The following is a 10798-nucleotide window of genomic DNA, read 5'->3' on the forward strand; positions in this document are numbered from 1 at the left end:
AAATCAGAGAAAGCAGTTATATTGGACTAATCAACCAACCAATCAATTATTTTATTCCAATAAGTCTCTAAACATTCTAGGAGTTGTGAGTTTTGATCATTGTACAAAATATATCATGATGCAAAAAAAAAAGACAACATAGAAAATATCTTGTAATAGACTACAAGCAACAAACATATCTATAGACCTAAGAATAATATTGCAAGCCAATTTGAAATTGTACATTCTATCAGGTAATCAGTATATTGATAGAGTTCTATTTTAGCCCATATTCTTACCTGGGAGAGGGAAAAGAGTTCCTCTTTCTTCTTCCTCTGGTATTAATTTATAAATTCAAGAGTTCTATGACATTTAATACTTTACCAAGATAAAATGAAATGGCTTCATGATTTAAACATAAAGGGTGATACTATAAGTAAATGAGGAGAACAAGGGATAGTCTACCTCTCAAATCTACGGAGAAGGAAGAAATTTATGGCCAAATAAAAACTAAAGAATGTTATAAAATGCAAAATGGATAATTTTGATTACATTTAATTTAAAAATTTCTGTACAAACAAAACTAATGCAGCCAAGATTAGAAGCAAAAGTTGGGGGGGGGATTTATACCCAGTGTTTCTGATAAAGATCTCATTTCTAAAATACACAGAGAATTGGCTCAAGTATATAATATAAGCCATTCCCCAATTGATAAATGGTCAAAGGATATGAACAGACAATCTTCAGGCAATAAAATTGAAGTCATTTCTAGTTATATGAAACTAATGCTCTAAATCATTATTGATTAGAGAAATGCAAATTAAGACAACTCTGAAGTACTACTCCACACCTCTCAGATTGGCTAAGATGACAGTAAAAGATAATGGTGAATGTTGGAGAGGAAGTGGAAAAACTGGGTCACTAATGTATTTTTGGTAGAATTGTGAAATAATCCAATCATTCTGAAGAGCAATTTGGAACTATGCCCAAGTAGCTATAAAACTATGCATACCTTTTGGTCCAGCGGGGCCTATATTCCAAAAAGATTATAAAAGAGGGAAAAGGACCCACATATGCAAAAAATGTTTGCAGCAGCCTTTTTTCTAGTGGTAAGCAAATGGAAATTGTGTGGATGCTTATCAGTCGGGGAATGGCTGAATAAATTATGGTATATGAATGTTATGGAACATTATTGTTCTTTTAGAAATGATCAGCAGCATGATTTCATACAAGCCTGGAGAGATTTATGTGAACTGATGCTAAATGAAGTGACCAAAACCAAGGGAAATTGACATAGAAACAAGATTATTGATCAACTGTGATGGACTTGACTCTTTCAACAAAACAACTCCAATAGATTTGTGATAGAACATGCCATCTGCATCCAAAGAGAGAACTATGGAGACTGAATATAGATGAAAGCATAGTATTTTCACCCTTTTTTTTTCTTTCTTGTGTTTTTATTTTTCATTTTTGATCTGATTTTTCTTGCATAGCATGATGACTATAGAAATACGTTTAGAAGAATCACACACATTTAACTTGCTTGCTGTCTTGGGAAGGGGGAAGGGAATAGACAAGAAGAAAAATTTGGAACACAAGGTTTTGCAAAGGTGAATGTTAAAAATTATCTTTGCATGTATTTGAAAAAATAAAATACCATTAAAATAAAATTTTAAAAGAAGAATGAAACAGAAAAGAGATGTAATAAAATATCAGGTTATATAGAACAGAAGTATCAAACTCATGGTGGCAAAACTCCTGAAAGCCTTGAACCAAATTAAAAATTAATTGGGAAATGTTTAACAAAATAAATAAAAAAATACAATATTATATATGTATACACACACACATATATATTTAGATCAAGAGGTCTTAGAACCACAAAGATCCAATTAGTTACTGAAGGGTCCGGCTGAGTCAATAATAGTGCCTTTATTAATTCTTGAATCATTAATGCCTGATGTTCCTCAGTATAACATTAGACATACTGAGGAAAAAAGAGTCCTAGTATTTTAAATGTGAAGCAATTTCTGAGCCAGAAGAAATTTACATTTGAAGGGAACTTCATAGGGATTCCATGAAGGAAGAAAAGGATTTCTGATAAGTTTAAGAGTTGTATTTAACCTATGAGCATATATGCTCTGTAAATTTAAGCCCACTCTCTCTAGAAACCTTGTACAAGGAGAATGTATCTGGCTGGGAAGAGTTTTCTGTAAGACCTGTCCTTGCTGTCTACTCATCAAATATATTGTTATTGTAGTTCTTCATGCTCAAAGAGGACCAAAATGACATTACTATGTTGGGTCAAAGTACAGTGTGTCCAACTGTGGCTGCAATATGACTCAAAAGGCTTTACTCAAGATTTAGAGGGGGAATGTTTCTAAATTTCAAATCTCCTGTTTCTTTTGAGCTACTGCAATTTTGATTTGCTCAAAGAGCACAGTGCCTTGGATGCAGGCTTACCATGCTACATGTTCTATGTCAGTGTTTCCTATGTTTCACAATTAATTCAAAAGTTTTCCAGAGAGACTTGAGAGTGTCCTAATTTTTCCTCTTTTGACCTAGTGTAGTGCATGGTGCTGGTATGCTCTCCAAGTTTCCCAAGCATACCACAATGAGGTTAGCACAATAGTTCTGTAGACTTCCAGTTTGGTAAGCAGCCTAATATATCTTTTTTCCCACACTTCCCTTTTGGAGCCTCCCAAACAGTGAGCTGCTTCTGGCAATACCTGTGTCAACTTCATCATCTATGTGGACATCCCTGGAAGGTATACTGTTAACTTATCCACAGCATTCAAAATTTCTCCACTGGCTCTAACTTAGAAATGATATGTTGCTGATTGGTGAGACATCTCTGTTCTCTTAGTATCAATTGTCAAGCCAAAATTAGCAGGTGGTAAATAATTGATCCATATTTTGTTGCATCTTAGGCTTAGGGACTGAATTGAGTGCACAGTTCACCTATGATCAAAATTCTCCTTCTACTTTAGTCTTGTTTTGTAGCCTTTTCAAATTAAATAATTTGCTTTCAATACAGTAGTTGAGTTCCCTACTAATATAGTTTTACTATTTTTTCCTGTAACTCATTAAATTTTTCCTTTAAGAATTCGGATGCTATGCCATTAAATGCATATTTAATGTCTATATTTAGTATTGATTTAAATCATTGTCAATGACATCTTTTAGCAAAATGTAATTTTCTTACTTATCTCTTTTAATTAGTTTTTTTTTTTGCTTTGAGTTCATGTTTATCTCTGCCTTTTTTTTTTAAACTACAGTTGAAGCATAATAGATTCTGCTCCAGTCCTTTATTTTAATTCTGTTTGTATCCTTTTCTTTCAAGCACATTTCTTTCTTGTAATCAACATATTATTGGCTTCTGGTTGTTGATCCATTCTGTTATCCACTTCCATTTTATCCTCCACCCCCAAAGGATTATGCTCTGTTTTGCTAGTTAGGTTATTCTTGGTTGTATTCCTAACTTCTTTGCCTTTCAGAACATCATATTTCAAGCCCTCTTTTCTGTAATGTGGATGCTGAAAAATCTTGTGTGATCCTGATTATGACTTCCCAATATTTGAATGGTTGTTTGGGTTTTTTTTCTGGATGACAATATTTTCTCTTTGACTTAGACGCTCTCGAAGTTGCTTATAAAATTCCTGGGATTTTTCATTTGAGGATGTTTTTCAGGAGGTGATCAGTAGATTCTTTCATTTTCTATTTTGCCATCTGGTTCTAAGATATGTGGCAGTTTACCTTGATAATTTCTTGAAATATGTTGTCCTTATTTTGATGATAGCTTTCAGGCAGTGCAATGATTTTTAAATTATCTCTCCTCAATCTCTTTTCCAGGTCAGATATTTTTTTCAATGAGATATTTCACATTTTATTTATTTTTTTCATTTTTTCACTTTGTTTTATTGTTTCTCAGTGGTTCATGAAATCATTAGCTTTCACTTGCCAAATTATAATTTTTAGGGAATTATTTTCTTCCCTGAGTTTTTGTACTTCTTTTTCAATTTAGCCAATTCTGCTTTTTAAGGGGTTCTTTTCAGTGAATTTTTGTGTCTCTTTTACCATGTGACTATTTCTACTTTTTTAGGATATTATTTTCATAAGTGTTTTTGTGCTTTTTTTTTTTATCAAGTTGGTCTTTCTGATGCTGTTCTGCTGGCAGTGCAGAGTTGTGGGAACCCCCCCCCCTTTGGTCGATGCAGGTCCAACATGAAAAGAATTCACAAATCCAAAAAGTTTGGATGGAAAAAGGGAAGTTTATTATGTTGGCACTGAGAAGACAGCTTTTCTAGAAGAGTTCAAAATTGATTTTAAAAATTAAATAAGAGGGGACAGCTAGGTGGTTCAGTGAATAGACTACTAGCTTTGAAGTCAGGAGAACAAGAGTTCCAATCTAGCCTCAGACACTTAATACTGTCTAGCTATGTGATCCTGGGTAAGTAACTTACCCCCCAATTGCCTCAGTTAAAAAAAGAATAAAACAAATAAGAGAAGTGTGGGGGGGATGGGAAAATAAATGAGAGTGATGCAAGAAAAGTAATGGGGGGAGAAATGATGGGGTGAACCCTGAAACTGTCCTCCTTGACTTTTGGGGTGAACTCGGAGAAACTCTCCTCTGGAAAAGGCCTGCCTCAAGGAATCAATTTAAGTTATCTTGGTGGTGACTATCTAGCTATACCCAAATTAGTCCAGGACCACTCCTACTTATTCAGCCATTCTCCAACTGATAGACATTCACTTGGTTTCCAATTTCTTTAGATGCCCATTTTTGCAAGAATGTAAAATAAATCTTTCCTGCATTCATCAGTGAGTTAAGTGGAGTTCTTGGTAAGATACTTTGTTTTTTATACCTCCCTTGGAAGAATGTCCACTCTGACTTTTTGTTGACTCTGCCACTCCAGAATTTGATTTGAACCATCATTTTAAAGTTGTTTGAAGGGAAATGTTAAGAACGTTCAGCTGAGTTGCTATTTGCACTCTACCATCTTGACTCCTTTTTCATCAGTTTTTTAAATGCTCCTACCACATTTTCAGTTTCTCTATAATTATCTACCTTAATGGTCTGAATTATTCTATGACCTCTTTTTATTGACATCTCTCTGAAGAGGAAGGCAATATGGAAGAGTGTAGAGAAAGTTAGTTTGGGAGTTAAGAAGACTTAGATTTTTGACTTGCCTCAGACATGTAATGACTTTGTGATCTTGGACATGTAACTTAACCTATCACTGCCTCTAGGCAATTTTCTAATAGCATATGTTAGTATTATTATTGTATAATCCTTCAATACTTTATATATATTATGTATGTGATATATTATAATACTATAATAATAATTATACTATAATACTAGTATATTATGTTGTTATATATTAGAGATAAATTACAAAATCATTGATCATCCATATTTATAGAATGAACTTCTTTATTGAGAATTCACTATAATATTCATATAATAATAATGTTTGCAAAGTCCTTTACAAGTATTATCTAATTTTCCCCCTCACACATCCCTGTGAGGGTAGGTACTACTATCATCCTCATTTTTCAGAGAAGGACATTGAAGAAGACAGAGGTTGTATCTTGTCCAGTGTTACATGGCTAGGAAGTATCTGAGGATGGATTTTAACTCAGGTCTTGCTGATTCCAAGTCTCGTGTTCCATCTTTTGTACTAGCTAGCTACCTTTATCCATGCCTAGATAGAAGAGAACATCCAGAAAGCTGTCTTAAATATCTCTCTATTCTCAAAACATCTAGCACAGTGCCTTGTTTGTATTCATTGAATGAATGGACCATTATTAATGTAAGTACTGTGACTACTGTCCTAGAACTTAAAAATATGATGGGCATCAGTTATAACATCCTAGGTCAGGCCTTTAGTCCAACCCATTGAGCATGAATGCAATTTTTTGTGGCGCTGTTGAAGAAGTTGATAATAAGGGAAATGTGTTACTATCTCATATCCAATCTATTGCCAAATCCTGTTATTTTTACTTTTTAAAAAACATTTCTTCTAAACAGCTTTTTATCTCCTTATTGCAATAATCTATTTAGTCTCCTTGATGCAAGTCTCTCTTCAACTCAATCTATCCTTCACTCATTTGTCAAAGTGATCATCTATAATCCTATTCATCAAATTTCAGTGGTTTCCTATTACCTGTGGGTCCAATATAAATAATATTCTATTTGGCATTCAAAGTCCTTTACAACCTGGTGCCCTCCTATTTTTCTGGTTTTCTTCAACTTCCATGTTTCCGTGTACTCTGAAATCCATTGAAACTGGCTTTTTTTTGCTATTCCTCATACAAGACAATCCATTGCTTAACTGTACATTTTTACTGTATCCCATTCTTGGAATTCTCTCCTTCCTCATCTCTACCTTCTGTCTTCCCTGCTTGCCTTCAAGTCCAACTAAAACTTCATTTCTTTCAAGAAGCCTTTCCCAATCCCCTTTAACGTTAGTACCTTCTCTCTCTGTTGGTTATCTCTAAGTTATCCTCTCTATATCTTGTTTGTAGTTGGTTACGTGTTTTTAACCTTATTAAACTAAATTCTTTGAGAGCAAGGACTCTTTTTTGCCTTTCTTTGTATCTCCAACAATTATCATAATGCCTGGCAAGTAGTAGGTGCTTAATAAATGCTTTTATAAATTCCAACAGCTTACTTCCTTTAATTAAACTGGAAGATAGGTATCTCCTTGAAATAATGCCAGGAAGCCTAAAATAAATCCACACTGATTTTGTTCTTCTTTCTTTTTTTGGTTTGGGTTTCAAAATGAGTTTTTTTGTTTTGTTTTGTTTTGTTTTGTTTTGTTTTGTTTTGTTTTGTTTTGTTTTGTTTTTGTAAGAAAGTGCCTCAGAGCAAAAGAAAACTCAGTTTCTTTAAAGAAGATCAAAAGATTGTGGCTAGAACAATGATATATAGCATAGGCATTATTGATGATCACCAGAGAAGTCTGTTATGTAATTCCAACATTAATTCTATAAAGAAAGATAAAAATAAAATAAGCCATTGATTAATAACTTTTTCTTAAAATCATCCATCCTGAATCAAAGTCTTGACCTGATATAACTAAAAAGTGACAGCTTTACTTCATGTTATGTTGGGAAAGTCTAACATATAGTTTTAAATTAAAACTAGAACTTAAAATTAAGTGACTATCTTCTCTTCTTTCATTTGACTGATATTCTGGAGGGAAGAGGAGTTTATTGTCTTAAGGGTGTTATGAATGTAAAGTTTGAGAGATAATTTCTGGGCAATTAACAACCCTTTTTAGTAATTGTGGCTAGCAAATAATTAATAAAAGAAATCAGTGGCATTCTCAGGGAAAGACAATTTTGGAGGCCTCTCTACACTTATGTTTAAGAGTAGGTATTCCCAACAGGTAGGAATCAACTCAGATTGTTTAACAATTAATGAGAGAATTGATATGATGAGAGGTGAACCTATTCTAATGAAGAGCTGGGAGACATGATTTTGATTATTTCATTCTTATTCATCTCTACCCAGAGCACCTCTACCTCAGGCAAGCTAGATAAAAGAGTCTACCTCTAACTAAGCTTCTTGACTATAGTACAGAATGCACCTAGATAAGATTCTCTTTTTAAGGTTTTATAGATAGGTGGGGTCCCACACAAAATAGAAAAGCATGTAAACTGAGAATTTGACAATCTCATCTATCAACCTGTCTTTCAGAAATTGGCTGCATTATTTTTGAATGAGAAAATTGAAATGAAAAACCTTAATTTTAGTTAATAATTAGTTATTAATAGGAGAGAATAATTTCTCTCAAGATTAACTGAGAGCATAGTTATTAATGTTTCTCTTAACCTGCTCTCTCCTTTATGTGCCTATGTCCCTCAATACTCACTCCCTTCTCAACTCCACTTCTTACAATCTACAGCTCCTAGTTTCTTTGGAAAATCAGGTATTTTCTTCTATGTGAAGCTATAAATTGAGAATGTGTATATATATTTTCTACCTTGTCTCAATCCATTGTGTAGAATCTTGAGAGCTATAAACATGCAGGGACTTGCACTGTAGAATGAAGGTTGCAGTGGCTAAAGAATTGATTCATGGGGTATTAAAAAGATCCGTAAGAGAGAATTCTGGGAAGATGGCATAGTGTGTCAGAAAATTTCAAATTCTCTAGATTACAGCAAAAGCAAAGCAAAACAGTGCCTCAGGGTGAACAAAAAGGGACTAAAACAAAATGAGAAGTGAGGCAGAAAAATGGTCTTTCTGGGACAATCAAAGAAGAAATGAAGATATTCTGGCCGAGGTTTGGTAGGGTGAAGTGTAAACAACTCCAGATAATTCTGCTGAAACAAAAAATGGTCAGCCCTGGGATTAGTTGGTTTGAAAGGTAACCTTAAATCTTAGTCACAGGAACTTTCACTTTTCAGAGAGTGGAGGGAGTCTGTCTTCTGACTTGGGGAAAGATTGAGGGAACTTTTATCTGTAAGGAATTCCAAGCCCAGCTGTGTTACTGAGTCAATCCTGGATGAGAAGGAAACAGCACATCCCTTGTGAGTGCAGAAGCAGAACAGGGATGCTGCTTGGGATATCAGGCCAGAGAGGAGAACTGAAGGCTTTACTTGAGGCCAGAGGCACCATAGGCCTCTACCACCACCATTATAGGACAAGAGGTGATAACATTAATGAATTCTTTTTTTTTTTTTTTTTAAATGAGCTGGATGAATGGATGGCCCTTCCTACTAACTCTGAAAAATGTCACTCTGCAGAACCTAACCCTTTTGGGGGATTGGGCAGAGTGGTGGTAAATCTTCAGCCAGAGGAATGGGAAGTGGACCATATTGAGAAGGGAGAGAATGAAAAGGGAATCTGGAAGAAAATCGCAAAGGGGCAAAATTAGGTGAAGTAAGAATAAAAAAAAAATTAATAACTTTTAGAGTCACCTTCCTATCCCAAATGGAATAGGCACCCCATGAAGTGCTGATTTCAAGCCAACACAGGATGACCAAGGGAAAACCCCCAAATAACATGGTCAAAACTGGCTCCTGTGACTATTGCTCAAAAGTCCACTTTAAACCATATCTAATTTAAGGGCCTCATGAATATCAATACCAATTGAACTTCCCTGTCTGACAGTCTGAAGTGTTTGATATTCAGGCTAGGAATTCAAAATGAAACTGGAATGGCAGAAACTAGGCATGGACCCTCATTTAACACCATATACTAAGATAAGATCAAAATGGGTCCAAAATTTAGGCATAAAGAACGAAATCATAAATAAATTAGAGGAACATAGGATAGTTTACCTCTCAGACTTGTGGAGGAGGAAGCAATTTGTGTCCAAAGGAGAACAAGAGACCATTATTGATTAGAAAATAGAAAATTATGATTACACCAAATTAAAAAGTTTCTGCACAAACAAAACTAATGCAAACAAGATTAGAAGGGAAGTAACAAATTGGGAAAACATTTTTACAGTTAAAGGTTCTGATAATGGCCTCATCTCCAAAATATACAGAGAATTGACTTTAATTTATAAGAAATCAAGCCATTCTCCAATTGATAAATGGTCAAAGGATATGAACAGACAATTTTCAGATGATGAAATTAAAACTATTTCCACTCATATGAAAGAGTGTTCCAAATCACTATTGATCAGAGAAATGAAAATTAAGACAACTCTGAGATACCACTACACAACTGTCAGATTGGCTAAGATGACAGGAACAAATAACGATGAATGTTGGAGGGGCTGTGGGAAAACTGGGACACTGATGCATTGTTGGTAGAGTTGTGAAAGAATCCAACCATTCTGAAGAGCAATCTGGAATTATGCCCCAAAAGTTATCAAAATGTGCATACCCTTTGACCCAGCAGTGCTACTACTGAGTTTATATCCCAAGGAAATACTAAAGAAGAGAAAGGGACCTGTATGTGCCAAAATGTTTGTGGCAGCCCTTTTTGTAGTGGCTAGAAACTGGAAAATGAATGGATGTCCATCAATTGGAGAATGGTTGGGTAAATTATGGTATATGAATGTTATGGAATATTATTGTTTTGTAAGAAATGACCAACAGGAAGAATACAGAGAGGCTTGGAGAGACTTACATCAACTGATGCTGAGTGAAACGAGCAGAACTAGGAGATCATTATACACTTCAACAATGATACTGTATGAGGATGTATTCTGATGGAAGTGGATATCTTCAACATAGAGAAGAGCTAATCCAATTCCAATTGATCAATGATGGACAGAATCAGCTACATGCAGAAAAGGAACACTGGGAAATGAGTGTAAACTGAGCATTTTTTTTGTTTGTTTTTCTTCCCAGATTATTTTTACCTTGTGAATACACTTCCTTTGCAACAACAACAACAACAACAAAATTCAGTTCTGCACATATATATTGTACCTAAGATATACTATAAGATATTTAATATGTATGGGAATGCCTGCCATCTAGGGGAGGGGGTGGAGGGAAGGAGGGGAAAAATTCGGAACAGAAGTGAGTGCAAGGGATAATGTTGTAAAAAAAAATTACCTATGCATATGTACTGTCAAAAATGTTATATTATAAAAATTAATAAAAAAATAAATAAAATTAAAAATAAATAAAATTTTAAAAAATGAAACTGGAGTGCAGGAATAATAATGTCCAATTCACCTGATTTCAGATCATATCTTTTGTGGTTATTAGTACTATGGTCTAGTAATAGAAATACAGAATTTGAGGATTGGAAGGGTTCTTAGTGGCCTTGTAGTTCATCCCAGACTTGAAAAGAAGCTATAATATTTATCAGTCCTCTAGTCTCTGATTGAAACAAATA

The sequence above is a fragment of the Sminthopsis crassicaudata genome, chromosome 2, assembly GCF_048593235.1.
Source record: "Sminthopsis crassicaudata isolate SCR6 chromosome 2, ASM4859323v1, whole genome shotgun sequence".
NCBI lineage: Eukaryota > Metazoa > Chordata > Mammalia > Dasyuromorphia > Dasyuridae > Sminthopsis > Sminthopsis crassicaudata.